Source organism: Metopolophium dirhodum, chromosome 9, assembly GCF_019925205.1.
Source record: "Metopolophium dirhodum isolate CAU chromosome 9, ASM1992520v1, whole genome shotgun sequence".
NCBI lineage: Eukaryota > Metazoa > Arthropoda > Insecta > Hemiptera > Aphididae > Metopolophium > Metopolophium dirhodum.
Window position 1 is genome coordinate 28170954 of NC_083568.1, and position 20869 is coordinate 28191822.

Below are 20869 nucleotides of genomic sequence, written 5' to 3' on the forward strand. Positions count from 1 at the left end.
CGACCGGTAAATACTCCTACACCGCATAACGACTGCTCGGGACAGGTACCCATATAATATGATAATCGCGACCTCGGGGCTGCGGTCGCGTGTCGGAGGCGCGGACGAGGATCGCCGCGGACGGTGCTCGCGCGACGTATATTCCTTTTTTTCGTTTGTTTTTCCACAGCCGTGTTCACGACAACGCGCATTATACAATACACCGTACCCACACACCCATCCGCCCACATAACGCGCATAATAATAATAGTAATAATACGGTTATTATTGTTATTAGGTACCTATTATTATTATTATTATTATTGTTGTTGTTGTTGTGGTGTGTCGGTCGTGCCGTTTTGTTCTCAGTCCGCTGCCGCCGCCGGTTGGCCGACACGCCGCGGGTCTACCTGACTTTCGGGTAAAATCAATAGCGTCCCGCCGCAACCCGTCGCGCTCGCCCCGGGCCCGCGTCGCTCCTGCTCCTCCGTGGACTGCTGCATAGGTTAGGTTTGGCGGGACAACAACAATACATATTATTTGAACGTGTGGTCGTTTTTAATAACGCGTAATAAAAATATAATGATAATTATAATAATAATAATAATTATAATATCAGACCGGCGCTAGAAATCGCGCCCGACGGAGTATCGCAGTAGTATCTATCAAATTTTAAGACATCTGGACGACGTGGAAGCGATGATTCCGCGTCGCGTCGCACACCGAAATGTCGTCGGTTGAATTTCCAAAATCGTCTTCAGCCGGTGCCAGCTATATAGCCCCCCCCCCCCCCCTTGAAAATAAATTCTGGATACGCTGCTGGCTAGACGCATATCGGCGTCACTAGAGTGCGGGCTGGGAGGTGGATATTCACCACCATAGAAGTATGTTTTTACAGCCACTCATGGTTAAAATCTAAATCCTTTCATAAAAATATAAAAAAAAAACCGTCATGGGTTCGATATGACGTGTAAAACAATTTAAACCAAATATTACTTATCTGCGTATGATACACAATGACATGATAGATAATAATATATTGATCTTTTGGATGTACCAGGACGTGACCGAAATCAAAACATCAGTTATAAAATATATAAATATATAATATTATGCTCATTTTATTGTTTAAGTTTTATTTTTAATGATTAGCAAATTCGATCTAACAGGCATAATTATTGTTACTACTCGGTGGCCACTATATCTAGTGAAGTTTATGATTGGGAAGTAGAATGTGTATGTCATGACATATTTTGAACTTTGGTTTTCTAGGATTCCAGCCTCCGTAACTGTTAAATCCTAGTTTTGTCCATGGAGGTATCAATATTATATCTTGCCGCTTTTTAATTTTCGTTTGATTGTCGTTTTAGTCATTACATTATTATTATTATTATTATTATTAAACGGCCGGCAATATTACGGATAAAATATGATAATATAATTATTATAAATGTCGGTTTTCAATCGAAGTCGACCCTAACGAAAAATTGGGGGTGGCGCATTGGACGACGACACCCATCATCATAATATAGACATTGGGCGTACTGAGTATTATTTTTTTTTAAATATCGTAACTAGTATCATTGTATCATCACATTTAATATTATGTACTCGGAGAAGTAAATAAATGAAATATGACGAGTTTGCATATTTTGGTTGCACGTCACAATTAAGTTATTAGGTAGCTATATATTTTATATAATGCAGTTACACAACTGTTAAATAACATTATAATTTATGGTTATAAACTAATAAATTCAAAATTCAAAATATACATATGCGTACTATAATATCACACTAATTTATTCGAAATATTCGATATGGCAACGTTCAAACGAATTATTTCGAAACGTTTAGTACACTGTTCAAAATATGAATTTTGGGTTAACTGCGCGGAATGGGTTAGGTTAATAAACTAAATTTGAATCCTACTCTGTTTGAAGTTTGGCTATTGTTCAGCTAATTTATTTATATACAATTGGACCGCAATATTCTTCTTTAATTCCTTCGTCTTAGATGAGTAATTTCAGCAAGTTTACTAAACAACCCTTCATTTGACGCAACTGTTACTTGAGAAGTTCTGAAGTTCGAAACTTTTGATTACCATTTACTTTAATCAATGTACGGAAATTGCAGACCGAGTGTTGGACGTACATCGCAGGTATCGCTATATTTTATTTCTCGTTTAATCAAATTTAAATATTATTCATAAAATTATCAAATTGAATAATGCGGCGATTTATTATAAGAATTCCTTATTGTTTGTGGCGATAAACTGGTAAGGCTGTTAACCACTGTCTGCCTACCATCGTAATATAGTCAACTAGACGGTCTAAATAAATCACAAACTCAGTTATACAACCAATACACTTGTTACCTACATAATGGTATTCAATTCGTTGAAAAATGAATACATTTTCGTTTATGTGGTTTAAATTCGTCATTAAACTATAATATTATACTAACTTATATATTTTGTGTGATGTCAGACAATCATAAAATAATATCTGTCGAGTTTAAATTAAATACAAATCAAACGACATTAATGTTCAACTCATACGCCAAAATCGGCTCAATCCTCAGTGACAATTCTATAACAGATATATTATTATTATATTCATTATACGTATTCACGAAAAGCTGTAAAAACTTTTTGTTTTCAGTCTATAAAAATATATAAATATATATAAATATAAATATATAAATCAATTCAACAACTATAATACGATCCACTGGCTTGGGCATAGGTCGTTGCACAATAATTTTTTCACTTCCACAATATGAATGCTTAAAATTGACTTAAGTCTAAATTTTCAATAATTTCAAAATATTGAATAATTTCTTGAAAATATTTATTTACCAAAATCAAATAGTAAATTAAAATATAATAATATGGGTTGATAATTATAATTAATAAATGTCTACCCACGACTAAGAATTTATATTGTAATACATCAGAGCAAAAATGTGAAATCTGATAAGAAATTTATAATCCATTTTTACTCATCTACTGTAAACTCCGCGGTATAATTATAATTAATAAACCCTTTGTGTGGTATTTGATTTATATATACCAACATTTTCGAGAAATTATTTTCCAGTTTATTTGGTTACTAAAAGTACTACTATGAAAATTGCAAGTTAACGATGTTTTAATGTATGAAAACTTGGATTAAATGTGAAAGAGGATATTTAAATAAAACTTAATATATATTTAAAACCTTAATAAAATAATAATTTTGCCAAAATTAATATTTTCGGAAATAATCTCTAAGCTTGTGAATTATACTAAGAATCCGCCTATTCGCGCTAAAATAATTCAATTTACTGTGCACATAGTAATATTATTTGGAGTAAAGTTTGAATTCAAACGTAAATAATAAAAACGTGTAGTTACTCGTTGTGGTTAAAAATTATTATTTATTTTTTATGGACAAGTTAATAATGTGATATTGTATACTAATGGCATATTTTTTTTTCTTTGTTGCAGGTAAACACGTGTTTTATTTGATGTTATTCAAAGGGAATACTCTGGCAATAAAATCAGAATATATTATTATTAATGTGAGTAAAACAAAATTGTAATTCATATTTTATCGATATAAATTATAATGCGTACCCGCGTAAAATATTATACACTTATACGGAATAAGCATTACCGTTATATACTATGTGTATTGAACTGCACCAAACGGGAATCTAGTCGGATTCACATTTTGAAATTCTTCTCATTATACTCAGAAAATGACTATTCGTAAGACTGCATGGGAAACTGCTGGGTTCCGATACAACGCCTTCATCACGACAAGAGAATATTATGTCTTTTGACTGAAATAATCATCGAATCTTTATCGGTGTTGTGTGTTTTAATGAATCATCCGTAGGTACTTGCGCCGCATTCATAAAGCTGGAAATAACTCATATTTTCCAAGTCTCAACATCACGTTAAAGTCTAACTCAATTAATTCTTCCCCTCGACGACCCAAATCCAATAACCTCTCAACTAGATAGGAAAAAAAAAGTAATATTAAAAAATAATAAACCACATAATCCCTAGTGCATAAATTTATATTTTTATATATTATTATAATTATATATACGCGAGCGGGATCGCTGATTTTCTCCTGAATGTGTCATTAATCAAAATGCTTGGGGGGGTTCGGAGGCTTAAAACGTAAGGTCATTAGTGACCGACCTCTCATTATTTTTCTAAACGGTACAACATTTTTGTTCGACCTATCGCTAATTACGTTCCCCACTCTTGTCAATTTTTTTAATGTATTTATTATGTATTTCGTTTTTTTTTCCTCGTCCTTTCATCGCGCCGTCTCCCTCGTTAGTTTTTAAACATTCTGCTCAACTATCTGTCTCTAAATGGACGCTATTGACAACGTTTAACAAATTCAACCGAATGATAATAATAATATAATGATTGACGTCAAAACGTGCCAAAGATATTGTGATTATATTATTATTATTATCCATTACTTCTAGTCTAGAACGTCTCGTTGTGTGATAAGAAGGGAATGGTCTTGAGTCTTAAAATTAACTGCTTTGATTGAGATCATTAGTCACGACGTTAAGGGGGGGGGGGGAGATGTTGTCAGCACAGAGACACTATGAAGGCTTACAAACCTTCAGAGTTGATTTTATTTTAATTAGACTTTGTGTATAGTAAACATACATTTTTCACGATGCTGTTTTTAGATTCTGAGCAAAGCGATGAATGTATTGATTTTATAATGATGTGTGTTTTTTTTTTATTTTTTTATTTTTGGGTCTGTCATCACCTTTTAGGACAGTAAAAATGCTTGGATTTTCTTCAACAGTAACTTTTCTGATAGATAAGTGAATCTAGTTGGTACTTTGGGGGGGGGGGGTCAAAAGTAAAAATTTCCCAGTATTTTTCAAAAGCGACGTGAAAAACAAAAGAAAATTTAAGGAAAAACGGGAATTTTTAAAATCATGACAAAAATGTTCAAATCTTGACAAAATACGGAAAAATCACGAAAATTAGCAAATTATTTTGAGTTGAGATTTGAAAATGTAATACAAGATTGTCCATAAGTTTGTCTACCTTTATCAAAAAAAAAATGTCCACAAGAAAGACAAATTCAATTTTTATAAGCGTTTGAAATTTATATTTTTACAATATTTGATATTCACTCGTTTCTCATGTAACGATTTTCTTATTTTGTTCTAATTAAAAAACGTATGACAGTAGATAATTGGAAATTTTACTGAATGTTTATATTTTCATTTTCTATAAACCATACAATTTTGAAAATATTTTGACTCTTTTTGAGCTGTTTACGGACATTGTCAGTTTTCAATTTTTAGTTTTTTTTTCTATAAATATCAATAAAATTTTATTTGTTGGGTAAAAAAACGTGAAAATTTAATGCAAAACACCTGATATATTGTTACAAAAGCAGTTGAAAAATATTAAAAATACATAGGCACAAATTTTTTTTATAAGTATTTAAAGTTCAAATTTTGTCAAAATTTATCAAATTTTTAATGTAATAATTATTTTGTAGTTAAAAATGTATAAGATGTTCAACTTTTATAGCTAAGGATTAAAAGTTTAAAACAAGGCTCCACGTAAATATGTTATTTATAAATTACTTTATTCACAATAATATCATCACAATATGTATTTAAATTCCTGTTTAACATTATAATGTTCTTCTAGTGGAAGATTATTAAACATATGATATTAAAACGTTACCTATACATTATAGGTACATTAAATATTACAATGTGTGTATAAATGGTATAGAAATACCAATTATTACTTCGGTATTATGTATTACTTAATCATTTATGTCTTGTAGTTTTTATGGCTTGCAAATTATTTGTATATTTGGTAAGTCTATATGATAGTCACGACTGAAAGCCGGAAATTGAATTGAATTTGTATGCTTGTGGACATAAAAAGCTTAACATATTTAACAACGTAATTGAGTCATTTTTTTTTTATTTCCAGTTGTTGTGAATAGAGTTAGGCGAAAAGAGATGAAATAGATAATTAATATTTTACTGTAGACATTCAAACAGTTTTCGAAATGTTTATACATCGAATACAACAATGTACACTTTTGACAGTAAATATTCTGTATTTGTATTAATTATAAATTACAAAATAACGTAAATTGTTACACACGTGCCCAGTTTTATTCTGAATATTCTGCTACAATATAATTTATACTGTTTTTTGTCTCCTTAGTATTCGTGAACTCATTAGATACATAGATTAAATTTCATAAATTCTTAAGTTTTATGAGAAAAATGCAATGTCTCTTATTCAGAATACTAAAGACGTTTTAAAATTCAAATTTGTCTTTACTCATTAAATAGTCATTTCACACTAATTTATTCTTAATAATTGTTACTAAAAACAGTTTTACATACAGTAAAATAGAATAACATTGAGTTGGAATTCGTGGGATTAAATTACGTAGAATTATCTGATTACCAAATATGTAAAATATTATGAAAAGATTCCGGTAAAATAAAATACTTGTTATCCAATGTAAATAAATTGTGCACCAGCATGACAAAATTATTGAGATTTTATGCATAAACAATGAAAAATGTTTAAAAATTACTAAAAAACGGTACAGTTCTCTAAACACATAGACGATAGGAAGTTAATTTACAAGATCAATAAATGGATATTCATTCATAACTCACGCAGTGAGTAAAGAACCAAGACCCATATGCAACTAAATGACTAGTTTGCCTAGTTAGCCAATTCCACATATTATACTATTTAAGAATTTCCAGAATTTAAAATCATTTGCAATATCTTATCAATACCAAACAACTTGAAGAAATCCCTCAATGAAGACAAGTGCATAAAATCTTTGATTTTCTTACTGAAAACAGTCTTGTGATTCATTTTTGGTAATCAGCATTTTAACTGTTATAATATCTTATATCCAAGTCTCAATGGTAAAGGCAAGGCAAGGCTTTTCTGAGATATGTCTAGGATTTTATGGAAAATTTCAAGGCTTCTATGGGAAAAGTCAACACCTTTATGGGAAATGTCAAGGTTTTTATGAGAAACGTCAACGCTTTTATCGGAACCATCGAAGCCTTTATGGGAAATATTGAGATAACGTCAAGGCTTTCAAGGTGCTGATTCTTTTTTCTTTAAATCGTTTTGATTGCGGCATAGTTCCCGTATTATTCATACCACTTACGGACCTTTGAACTTAACCTAACCCAACCTAGCAATACGATAATATTATATACCTTTATCTAGGATGAACCATTGAACGTCATTAATCATACAAAATAGTAATAATTATGTCTTATATAATGGCCTATAGTTGATTATCAGAAGTATATTAAGAGTGTCTTATGTCGAATTAATCGTCCAGTATAATAGTTTGTAATGCTTACTATAGGTTACACCAATAATATATCATGGTTAAAAAGCCTTATAAAAATAAATAAAGTTCACGGCTTGCGTACAACACTGTTTACGATGCGTGGTGCACTAAAAGTCGTAAAATCGAATTGATAACGAAAAAAACAATAATGTCAGCCGGAATATGTGTTGAAAAAAATAAAGGAGAAATCGCCGCTACAGCAGCGGTTGTTGATAGCTGCTGCAGGTACGGACGATTTAAGACAAGAAAAACGAAATTAATCGTAACACCCGCATCGGGTATAACTTCACGTCTCGAGCACGACTTATGACTATAACAATAATAATAATTATTATTATTATAAAGACCGTCGCATTGTACGCGAACAGAACTACAGATTTGACGACAGTGTGCGAGCGGATTAGCCAATTGAGCGAATAACTTATGGCGCGGAGGTCTGGCGTGCTAATGACGGCCATTTTCTTGCTCGGCTCAGATTTTGCGTTTAAGATGTTATGGTGACAAAGTGTGTACGATTAACAAGGTTCCGATAGATTTAACGGGACGACGATAGTATTAATATGTAGTTTCGTGCACGGTAGCGTATATTATTATTATCGCCGTCTGATGTGTAGGTGTACCTCCTATACTTCAGAGAACACACTCGCGGTGGCGAAGACGAAAAAAGCTAAACGATGGGGCTACTGCGTGCACATAATAATGTTATATTAAATAGCATAATACAATATACTGTTCCCGTAAATTGTATTTGCATTTTACACACTGTGATGCGCGTGTCGAATTCGCACGTGAACCATATGTAACTATATTATAGTAGTATTGCCTGTAAAAACGACGGCCAAACATAATATTATACATTTATCGCAATTATTGTTTTACATAATAATAATAATATTATGTAGTCATCACACATATTGTTATTATTTTTTGTAGAAATAAAATCGTATTACCATTGTTATAAAATGTGCGGAAGGTACAACGCGCGTGACAACATAATAATATTAATATTATTGTTATTGTATTATTATTATCTTTTAATGTTCCCGTTGATAAATATTATATTTTAATTTATTCTATATTATATTATAATATCCTTTGACTATATGTTGACCAAACCGCATTGCTCGTATAATTTTTAAATAATAATATATCATAAAGTGATTATTGTTATAAGTAGGTATATACAATAATATATTATATTTATTTTGGATATTGAGTCATATATTTTAAAGTGGTGCGTTCGAAAAATAAATGAAAAAATAATAATACCGTTTTAACCATTGAAAAATTGAGTGACCCCTCGGAGGTGTACCTACGACGAAGGAAATATTTCAGTAAAAAACTCCAATCCTCATAAGTTATTTTGTGATCGGCTTATTTATTATGAAAGATTATAAAAATGAACGCAACAATTGAAACATAATTGTATTATTGTAAAAAAAATAAATTCATATTTGATCTCGAAAATATTTATATTAACTTACGCAAGGGAAAAAAAAATATTATAATTACTACGAGAAAAAAAATGGGAAATAATCCTATCATTGAATATAATTTCCAATCAGGTTATTGAATATAATTCTGTAGTTTTGGTCATCAAACCAGTAATTAGTTTATTGACAAATTTAAGAAAAAAAAAATTGCTAAAGATTGATTTTACTGTGATTGTAAAATGTATTAATTTTTTACTACATTATTTTCCTGCCAATTGATTGATATATTTTACTTAAGTTTTTATTCATGCTATAATAATATTATAAACAACTTCATAAAGATTATAAGACTTACTAAGAGTGGTTATTGATTAATATACATAATGCTTAATGTTTAATAATTTTACTTGCACTCTTGTGATTTAATTATATTGTTTTAATTCATCTAATTTTATTTAAAAAATAAAAACAACTTAAAACATTCAAGTACTTAATAATAACTTTTAATTTTTATAAAAATATATTAAACAAAAGTCAGTAAGAAAAAAGTTGTTCATTAAATACAATTGTATGCAATAATTAATTGTGTTCGCAATTATTTTTTATATTTTTATCTCGTTGAACCTTTTAGAGATTGAAAACTAAATCTTTAGTCGGTCTTAAATAGCAATATTGGGGGTTGACACAAGATTGGTATTATTTTTTATTTTACGATCGAACAAATAATGATGGTTGGGCTGTTCACTTGAAATACTTTTAATAATTATTTTTGAGAATCTCAACGGTTTCTTGTATAGCTGGGTAAATAATAGCTCGTGCTAAACTTTTAATTCGCCCATTGTTAAAATATTTACAACGTCGGAAAACGTTTCATTGGTTATTATGTCCATAATACTAATTATAATTTTCCAACAAAGCATGAATTAACAGATTTTTATCATTTTTATTGGTAACAGACAAGGCGGTCGTCGACAAACTATAATAATGTATGAATACTGTTTGGTTAGGTACCCCATATTATTCCGTATTACTGCGTACCATAACTTATTGTATTGTAATATAATTCAGTACCTATAACTTGTGAAATATTACGTCAGATTTAATCATACTAGTTTGATGGTATTAAACTTTCGTTTTGGCTCGCGCAGTGTTACACCGTAGTGTGAGTAATCAATAATTACCTAATATGCCTGGCGTTAAAATAACCGATGCCGAAAACGTTCTTTCAACAGAATCGGCGAGTGGTGGAGGGGGGGGGGGGTGATACTTAGCGTTATCGATGGATTAAAATAACAATAATATTTAAGATTATTATGTAGAGATCTGTGGGTCGGTGTCTGTGTGTATGTGGGTGTGCGTAAGACAAACGAGTAGAATGTGTCCGCTCACGTGTATCAACATTAATAATAATTACTGTATAACACTTTTGCCGAATCAGTCGCACTTACTTCGAAGGATCGGACTGCACAACAACGATTGCCGTCGCCGCGAGAGTTTAATTTCCCGGCACCGTCGCTGTCGTTTGACCGCCACTGCCGCCACTGAACCACCACCACCATCGCCACCACCGCCGCCACTGTGACGTCGTCCCCATTTGCGGTCGGTTTCCACGCACAATGGTCCATGAAATATGGCGTTTCGTGTAATACGAGGCCCGTCTATTGAAATTTCTGCCCAAGTCCGTTATGCGGACCGATGCCCCGAAACGTGTCCGTCGAACATAATAATAATGTTTTAATATTATACTATACGTGATGTAATAGTATTATACGCATGCGCGCGATCGCGTGTGTAACAATCAAAATATTGAATCAAACGAACGCTTAGTGGTTGGCGTTTATTCATATAATATTATAATTCCAGCTGAACAATCGTTCAGTTTTTTACAGAATATACCTACGCTATATAAGTGTATCTCGATTTGAATCACCTATCGACGTCAGTGTACTCTGTGATATAATTTTCCCTATGGATTGGCAACAGCACGTCGTGGATTGGATTTAGCACTTGTTATGTTTTTTAACGTGGTTTTAGCTATACTTGCTCTAAATTTCTTTGATATTTCTAAAAAAAATCTCTGAGATAATAGATTATTCTATTAATAATAATCTATAACCAATAGCAGCCATTTATAAACGAAAAAAGTTTCTTTTTATTCCATCACGAATCTCTAAATTCTTGTTTGAGGACCTCTTTAAAATACTAATTTTTAAAAATCCTTAGTGGATCTCTATAACGTAAAACCGAAACTACTGACCAAATTTCATACTCATAGCAGCTCTGGTGGTTTTGGCTAGGGATTTAGGTGATGATGAATCAATCAGTCATTCAGGAAAATTTCTTTTATACATAACTAATAATAATAATAATAATAATAATAATAATAATAATATGATTGATAGTATAATTATCATGGATGTGTTTTTTTCGTCAGATTATTCTTAGCATTATTATTCGTATTTTTTAATCCACGAGTAATTTATTTTGTTAACCGCTTCGTCATTATAACAGTTGCAGTAGGTACAATGCCATATTCCAAGCGCATAATATTATTTTGTATTTTGACCGATTTTTTTAGAATCGACATGTCAGTGGTGTTTTTATTTCAAACCGCGGGAAGGACGACGTTTTTAAAACAGCGACGGGCTCATTCCGCTTAATCCTAACTGATTATAAATCAATTTCAAAAAAAAAAATGATACCAATATTTAACGCTTTTTTTGTAGAACGACCACGCTATTTTAGTTGCCCCGATTTCATGCGATTCATTCGATAAACCATCATTGGCGTTGCAATATTCACATCACTAATTCAATATACGTTTTTCAATTTATTTAGAATCATTTAAACTTTCTGTTATTTTTTTTTCAAAATCTGAAAGTATCAAACAAAATCTCTTTCACAATAAAACAAAAAGTATTTAATTTAGTTAAAACATAAGTCTATCTGACGCAAAAATAAATATTGGAGAACTGTACATCTATCGTAAATCGTAAATCGAACAATTAATCCAGCGCCGCAGGTACCTATAACTGTAATGATAATAATATTATTAGGTTGTGTCATGACGGTCACCGACAGTAATCAATGGTTTATCAAACGCATTTGTTTTTACTTCAGTCGAATTTTCCAGTTTCTCCAGAACACATTTTTCGTTCATTTTTTTTTCATATGTAAAAGAAGCAAATATGATATAACATCACAATTATAATAATTTATCAATTCAAAGATTTCCGTCATAATTAGATCCTTTTACATTCCGACGTATTATGCCTAAGTCAAAACATCTACGACAAAGTAATGACGTACGTAAACCAATTCTTAAGTATACACAACTTGTAAAAAATAATATATTAACAACTGTAATCGAAAACACGACCGTCGTACTGGGTCGTACTCTAAAATAATAGTATCGGTCGTGTCATTACAGTTGCTCTGATTTTAAAATATTTTTTCGGTGGCCATGTTGGGACAGCTGCGGTTTAATAGCGTTCCGAGCACAATAAAGCGAAGAAAAATAATGTGCGAATCGATGTGCCGGTCAGCCGTTAGACGCGTCCAATCTATAACCGTTAACGCGGTATGTAACCGTAACCGCGTTCGAAGTGTTAACCGCACGGGCCGGTTTACGGTTGCGCTGCGTTACACTGCGACCGTCGTATAACATTAGGAGATTAAGGTTTTGGAACGTGTGTGATCCCCGGTCCCTTAAAAATCCCGTCGAATCTGCAGCAGACGAGATAAATATTGTCTCCGAGGGGGAGCGCGTCCATTATTATTAACTGTCTCCGGAGCGCCGCTCCCACGGGAAACGACGGGCCGATAATAATATGAGCACAAAACTGACGTTTACATGTGCGGCATAATTAATTTCCAACTGAAGCGCGTAAAGTGTGACCGAGCGGGTCCGGTGACACGGTACCGAATTTTTTTTCCCGAGTATATATTGATTAGTTTTGCGATTACACACATCGTAGAATAAAATATGGTCCGCTGCAGGGTTGAAAATTAGAGGAGGAAAAAACGACGACCAGCAAAATAATGATAAGAATGTCGTTGCTACGCCGTTAAAGGATTTTTTTTTTTTGTTATGATGCTGAAATTGCAATTATTACAACAAATCGGTACCTACTGTAGTCGTTTTTTGGACCCGTCATAATATTATATTATCTTTGCACGCGGTACTCAAAAAAATCTCTCTTTTCCTGTACTCAAAAAATATGGATCATATCTGATTTCGATTAAAAATTCATGTTCAAACACTTGCAGTTTTGACAATGTATATATTGGTTTGTATATTTCCGTAGATTTATCGTTGATTTAATATTAGTATAGCGTTCGACCATAAGAATCTCTCGTTGCACTCAGTACGCAGAAAGACATCTATTTTCCTATACAAGTCAGATGAATATGAATTGAATCAATCTGTTTTCAACTAAAAATGCATGTGCAAGCTCTTGCAATTTTAACAATGTATATTGTCCGTTTCTTTGCATTTCTTTATTAGTAGTATAGTTTTTAGTATTAAATTACGCAAAAAAACCTTTTTTCCCCTTTCGACAATATTTATTGAATACATCTGAAAACTTGCAGTTTTGGAATTGTATTTTGTAGTGATTGGCAACGATATAATTTGATGTATCGATATCGTTCTGATTTTCCAGATATTGTACAGCGATGTCACAAGCGAAAGTATCGAAATACACATTTTAAATATTACCTACTTAGTACTTATTAGTTATTACTTATTCGGTAACTTGAGGATTTGACACAACGTAAGAAGTTCCGCTGTCGCCTATTCACTTCAAAAAACTAGTTCCTGATGAATAAAACAATATCTATATGAAAAATTTGTCAAGGTACGGATATTGCATCGAATTTTTGATATCGTTACCCATCACTAGTTTTTTGTTCGTTGTTTATTGTCTTAGGTTCACCTTTAAGTTGTTTGGTATCATATTATTATAAATCCGAAATATCGCAATTCACAATATCACAAAAGAATAATTTCAATTTTATTTTTCTTTCACATATACCGTAGGTACCTATTAGTAATTCATTGTGATATATTATGGGATCGTATGTTCAATTTATTTCATAACTGCAAAGTAAACAATAAAAAAACAACCGTCTCTGATCGTTCATCAATATCTTGAATCTTATATGTCCTTGAAAAACATACAGCTCTGTTTCCCACATTAGAAAAACGACCGTTTTATGTCCTATGGGAAATATTTGTATAAACTTTTTTGTGTGCACAGTACACAACACATTTTTTTACTACCACAGTAGGTATGCTATGCGGTTTAATCATTTTTCGGGACGTTTTAAAATCTCCTTCGAACCTCACGAGGGTTCGTACGACAAACTTTAAATGTCATTTTTTCCCCCGGCTGTTTCAGTATCATATAGATACTCGATTACTGTTATTGTTGCATGGACTGCGATCTAAAAGCTGCAAATGGATTTCGATTCAACCGAATGATGTTTTTGGTCACCCAAAAATAAGATTTTGATCTGAAAAATTACTACGCGTGTAGGTACTAAAATATTTTCTGGTTACAATAACCGCACTATAATTGGCGCCCCATTAGACGTTCATAAATGTTAATCACTTAGCACGCGACACGCAAGCAAAGCACAAAATAGGTCTGAACAAAAAAAAAAAAAAAACCATACGAAAAATTTCATCATCTGTTATTATATTTTCCCAGTCTCTTGTTTTTCTCCTCACAATACCAGCGAGTACAATTTTTTTTCCCCACTCCCGCCGGATATTCATCGTACGAGAAAATAAATCATTCGCGTACATTTTATTTCACTTTCACTCGGTATTATAATAATATATACACACAGATTCCGAATGAATGTTTTTCGCATAAGTCTCGGTGCCGTATAATAATAATAATAATGATAATAATATGAATAATATAAAACGTCGTCCGTGATGCAAATCCAATTGTATTGTTTTTGCGATTTATCCGCGACGCGGACGAGATGACATCATCAGATATACGGAAATGTGCGTCGTGTTCGGAGGGAAATTCCTTTATGAATTTATTCGTCGTCTCTATATTTTCCAAAGCGTAAAACAACTTTACGTTTCTCCGTATCTCCGTGTACACTCGATATCAGTTTGTCGTATGATAATATATTAAACATAACACTGAATACGAAAAATCGATCTATATTAAATTTGATCCCAAAGTTAGGGTAGGGGCCCATTATTTATATCATAGAGTACGTATACCTATATATTGTATTGATTGTTCTATGTAAAAATGTTTCTCGATAAAAATATTATTTTTCGGCATTGAATATGACTTACTATAATATGTGTATAAAAAACTGAACAATAACGTATACAGGTCGTTTGCAGAAAACTATTATAATATTGTACAGTACAACTATGATAGTATTCATATAATAGTAGGTACTATTCATAATAAACTGGGTGATCCATTTAACGTGAGACTCTATCATTATATTATTATTGTTCTTGAAAATATTTATTTTACATCATTTTAAGTCTATAAAAAAACATTTAATTTATTATATTTTTTACCTTTTTTTTATTCATTATCATATTTTAGGTTTTTTACTCTTTTGAATGACAATTTTTTTTAATATCATGTACCAATGCAGAATACTATGTGGAGTATTTTTATCTCCATAAAAATAAAATTTTGAAGAACTAGTAGATTAGTCATAGTACTAATCATAAGTATTTTAAGTTTAGATGAGCGGAGTAGTGATTAAACAATTTACTTATAACTCATAATATAGCTACTTGTTTAAAATTCGATTAGTATATCGCAAAGTACTCAAAAAAAAAAATATGCTTTAAAATGAGGAATGGACGTATTTTTTCAAAAAAAAAAAAAAAAAATTTTTATTTAAAAAACCATACTGTTGAAATATAGTAAGAAATAATTTCTTTTATTACCTATAAATGGTGCATATTACTTGAAATTATGTAAAACGAATATTTTCAAAATCATTATTAGTTTTTGAAACAATAAGTGTTTAACGTTAAACGAATAGATAATGTTTTGTTTTTCACTTTAACGCTTTACGTTTACGATATAATACTGTTGTATATGTTGCATAGACAAAAAGCACAATATATTCCTAGGCTCTCGTTTGTTTTTGTTTTTTTTTACTTGAGCACTCCAACCATGGTCATAACGCCATTGGATTGTTATCGTATGGTGCGCATACCACACAGCGAAACGCGTACTATATAATATTATTATAATGACGTATGACGTACCGTGATAATAATACCACAATAGTTTTTGTTATCGATAAAAAAATGTGCCGACTCACAAGCGCGTATTTGATATTATTATCATTATTATTATTACTCGTTTGCGGTGTTGAAGCGCCTTGAAATATTGCCTACCTCACTGTTCAAAGGCACGCCGCCGCGCCGTGGGCTCGAGGAAAAAAATCCACCACTAAGGCGTGTACTTACAGCAATTAAAAAAAAAAAAATAAAAAAAAAACCCCACGGCTCAAATGAATTAGTGTGTCTCTCGGTTTTAAAACCATTTTGTCGGCTTTCGGCACGCTCTGTCACACTGCATAGAATATAATATACCAGTACGATTTTGTTTAAACCGTATACCGCCGGCTTTGCTAGTTCCCGGAAGTACCCATGACGGGCGGGGAGGTTTGCAGTGTGGTGAAACGATGCGCTTTGACGTCTCATGCCTTCCTCAACGGCGACGGGAAGTCCGTTCGTAAATCCACTTCGAAAAATTAATGGTGCCTCCCCCTTTCTTTTCGCACTCGGAAAAACTGCAGTACCTACGCCTCTGGCTCGACCCCGGACGAGTACCGGCGGCTCTCTCTCAATACGCGTTTCCACATAATATTTTCCGTACCCTCGCACCCCTTTCGAATCGCGTTTCTATATTTTTCTACGAATAGAACAATGCCGATGCCCATCAAACGCCAAAATAATATTTAAGTAGACAGTCACTTTAGCGGTTTGAGTATAATTGAATAGGTGTGACGCGCGAGAACTGCAGAGTGTCATTTTTACTGATCAAAGAAATACAATTCAAAATATAATTTTTGTTTGGAATATCTTTTTTGAAGGGAACAATATTATTCATACAAACGAGAGAACTGTTAAAGACATAATATTATTATTATTCTGGTGGCTTTTAATTTATTTGTCATTTTTTTTACTTACGATAGTAATTACAATGAATAATTATTTCTAGAAGCTAATAAAAAAAATTAAAAAAAATAATTACTATTAATTTCAACATCAATGACATAATATTACGATATGACTGACTGTAAATTAGCTTAACTAGTTCAAACCATCAATGGCGTACTATAATATTTGTAAGTGTAATGTAACATGATATTGAACAATATTAATATTAATATGCAGATAGCAAAATATCGTTTATTGGGGAAAATCACAAAATGTAAATGTAAGGGACGGTTATTAACAACGATGAGCTCGTGTGGTAACTAAGTGCATAATATTGTATAGACTATAGAGTGATTCACAAAGCATAATCATTAAAAATGAATTCATTCAAATTTTAATTTTTGGAATTTTTAAGTAAAGGAACTTAGATTTTTTTAATATTATAATATATACTGTATAAAAGTGTTCTGTGATAAATTCGGTTTTTCAATTAAGGATCACTTTTTTTCAGTAAATTATAAAACAGATGATAATAATAAGTCTTGAAAATGTTGATGCATTTAAATCTAAATTCGAACAAGTGATGTAGGAGTCATTTTATCTTTTGTACGAAGAATAATAAATTCGTGAAGGTTTGGAATATAATATATCATATTATGAGGGCTAAATGATGATATTTTGAACTATTTGGTAATATCAATCTATCGAAATTGTAAAATGTATAAGAAATAATCTGAGTATAATAAATACTAGATTAATTATTGCATTATATTAATATTTTTTTCGTTTTCATCGTTAAATAATATTAAAACGGGAGTGAGCATCCTCTGTTGAATCACTCTGTATAATATCATAACATTATATTGGCCGATTACGGTCGACCGTATCTGTGGGTATTATAATATAATATAACTGCTAACCACAGTAGTAGTCGTGGACTACGGCCGTGCGAGTACCAGCTACCTATATGGTAATAATAATTTATATAGGCGAATCGAATGTTCAATTAAATGTTTGACGAGAAATCGGAACTAATTCTTACCGTTTACTGTGTCGCCGTGCAGCCGTGAAACGTTCTCGGTCGCACAGACCACGTGCAGGCAGCATCGAAGTGCCAAAAATATAATATTACACTTTCACGATATTTTGTGTTCGACGCACAGAATTTATCGTAAAGGTCGTAGAGCCGATATGGTCGCAATAGATCATTCGAACGAATCGCCTACAAACTTTCTTCCGAAGGCTTCCGAGGACACTCTTGAAATTCCCATTTCGTTCACTCAAATGTTATGAGGCTTTCGTGGAAACCACTCGAAAGCTACAATCCGATCGATTTGAACGTCTCCGCACCGTTTTTGAAATAGTGGAGAAAATGTCCGTTTTCAACACACTATAATATTGCCTACGTATAATAGGCTCGTCGGCGAAGTCGATATGACTCGTCTATGTTTATCCGATGGTAAAACGATCGAGAAAATGTACAATTCGTAGCACGACGTGTACAATGAGTAAATATTATGATATGATATTGAGAATGATTATTTACAACTACATTAGTATGACTACGGGAAGGGAGGCTGTAAATAGAAAGACCCCCCCCCCCCCCTCAAGAAGCGGTATCATAATATGGTTAGGGGATGTTTATCCGCTGGTATTGCATTATACAGTCTGCGTTTTTCTTTTCCGAACACATCTCGTATACTATGCCACCCACCCACTCCACCACCCGCTTAGGGTTCTTGTCCGAGATTCGTTTATTCCATTCCTCACGGTTCGCGACCCGTCAACGGCCGTAAATGCCAACGGGATACCGCACCGAGTAGAGGTACACGGACATAAATTATTATTATTATTATTATTATTAAACCGAGCGCGCGTCTCTGTGCGATCCGACCACTGATTTAGTGTACTTTTATGTTTTTCAACTACACCCGAGCGGTCGAAAGAGGCGGCCATTAACATTAATAACGGGGCAATTCGAACGTTTTCAACGTTTCCCGAAATACCTGTCCGATACCGTCAATGGTCGACCATTGACTATAATAATTGTCCAATTTAGTGGGATATTATAATTTTGCCCACGCGCGTTAACGTCATTTACCATCGTTTACGGCTTTGACCGTAACTTACAGACACACAGACACAGACACGCACACAGATGAGAGATATATACGTTTATATATATATATATATAGTGTGTGTGTGTGTGTGTGCGTGTGCAATATGGGGTCGGAAAATAAATAATAAATACATATATTTATTAACGCAACAGAAATAGGAAAAATATCTTTTTCGTTGCTATAAATAACGTGCAATACGAAATTGTTGTTTATAATTCACGTCGAATTCCAATTAATTGGGCGAGATAATACAATACTTTTAAATACTGTGCATTACATTACACGACTGGAAGTTCTCGAATTAGAGCAATATTATCGTAGTCGATAAATCTCGTTACGTTGTAAATCACGAATTTAAAACGAAAATCTCGAATTGGTGTAAAACATTTTTTGTAACGTTCCATCGTTGCCAAGCCATTTATTTAAGGATTTTTAATGGCGGACCGGTGTGCGATGCGCGGGCATAAATATTTAACAAATTGTTGTACTAGAATGAAATAATATCTGTTTTAAAATATAAAATCAAAACTATTGGCTGACATCTGAAAACTGAAATCCAGTTGGCACTTGACACCGCAGTAGGTACTTATACAACACACGAATATGAGGAAAAAGAGTAATACAAAAATATAAATTATGAAGACATTTTTTTTCTTCATGAATAATAGTATCTTTATGCTTTTAAGGATGTCAAAAAGGAGAGAAATTATGAAAATGGTGCCGGAGATATATTTATTTATTTAGCGATATTCACTTTAAAAAAATCATATCGAATAAAAATAATAAAAATGTGCAGTTTTATTCAAAAGTTACGTGCAATACTTTAAAATTGTTCGTTCAGCTGAAATCAGTGACATAACTCTCAAATTATTAATAACGCGTAACAAACGGCATCAATAATTATAAAGTTCGTATAGCTTAAAAATTCAACAGTTCTGGTTTCTCGACGCGTTTGACGTGCCTAAAAATAATATCACACCGAACATGACGTTTTTATATCGAAACATTTTGAACTGAGAAAACACTCATCACAAGCGATGCTCACGATAATATTGTATAATATTATTATTTGTTTGACAAAAATATCTAGTAAACCGGAAAGTGATTTATTCGTGATGAAGATATTAAGTGTTTTCTAAACATTTCTTAAATATTAATAAGACCACACCGAACATAACGTTATTTTTTTGATCCATTTCGAAAACACTCATCATACCAGCGATGCGCATGATAATATCGAATGTTATTTATTTTACGAAAAATCTAGCGACATGGAAAGTGGCCAATTAGTGCAGGGAAAAACTTATCACGACTTACGACCAAGAATATTACCCTAATGCGTTTGGTAATGGCCGAGTTAATGTGAAAAAATGATTCTTTAAATTGCATTACGTGAATTTGAGGTAATTTATTATGATATGAAATCGTTATATCAGGTAGTTTACAGATTCGAGTATTATAATATTGTCGTGTTTTCTGCGTTTACGCGCGCTATTAATATCGATTACGTTAAACCCGATTAGCCATCATTTGACGAAGACACGCTGTTTTCAAAAATACAAATTTTCAAAAAAAAAGTGTGTAAGGTACCATCGTGTCAAATATAAAATAATGTATTGTACCCTACGACAGTTTATTTTCTGACCGCTGCAGTGTGGGGAAGTCGTAATATAAAAATAAGAAACAACTTAAGTTGATTTAAATTGCTTGGTAATTGGTATACGTATTATACACAGAGAGAGTTTATAATATTATTGTTGTGTA

General features: G+C 32.3%; 1 protein-coding gene across 1 annotated transcript in view; it reads left to right on the forward strand.

The window, feature by feature from the left end:
* LOC132952445 (zwei Ig domain protein zig-8-like) overlaps positions 1 to 20869 on the forward strand; it is a 449513-nt gene that overhangs the window by 158948 nt on the left and 269696 nt on the right. The gene's annotated exons all lie outside the window — the stretch shown is intronic.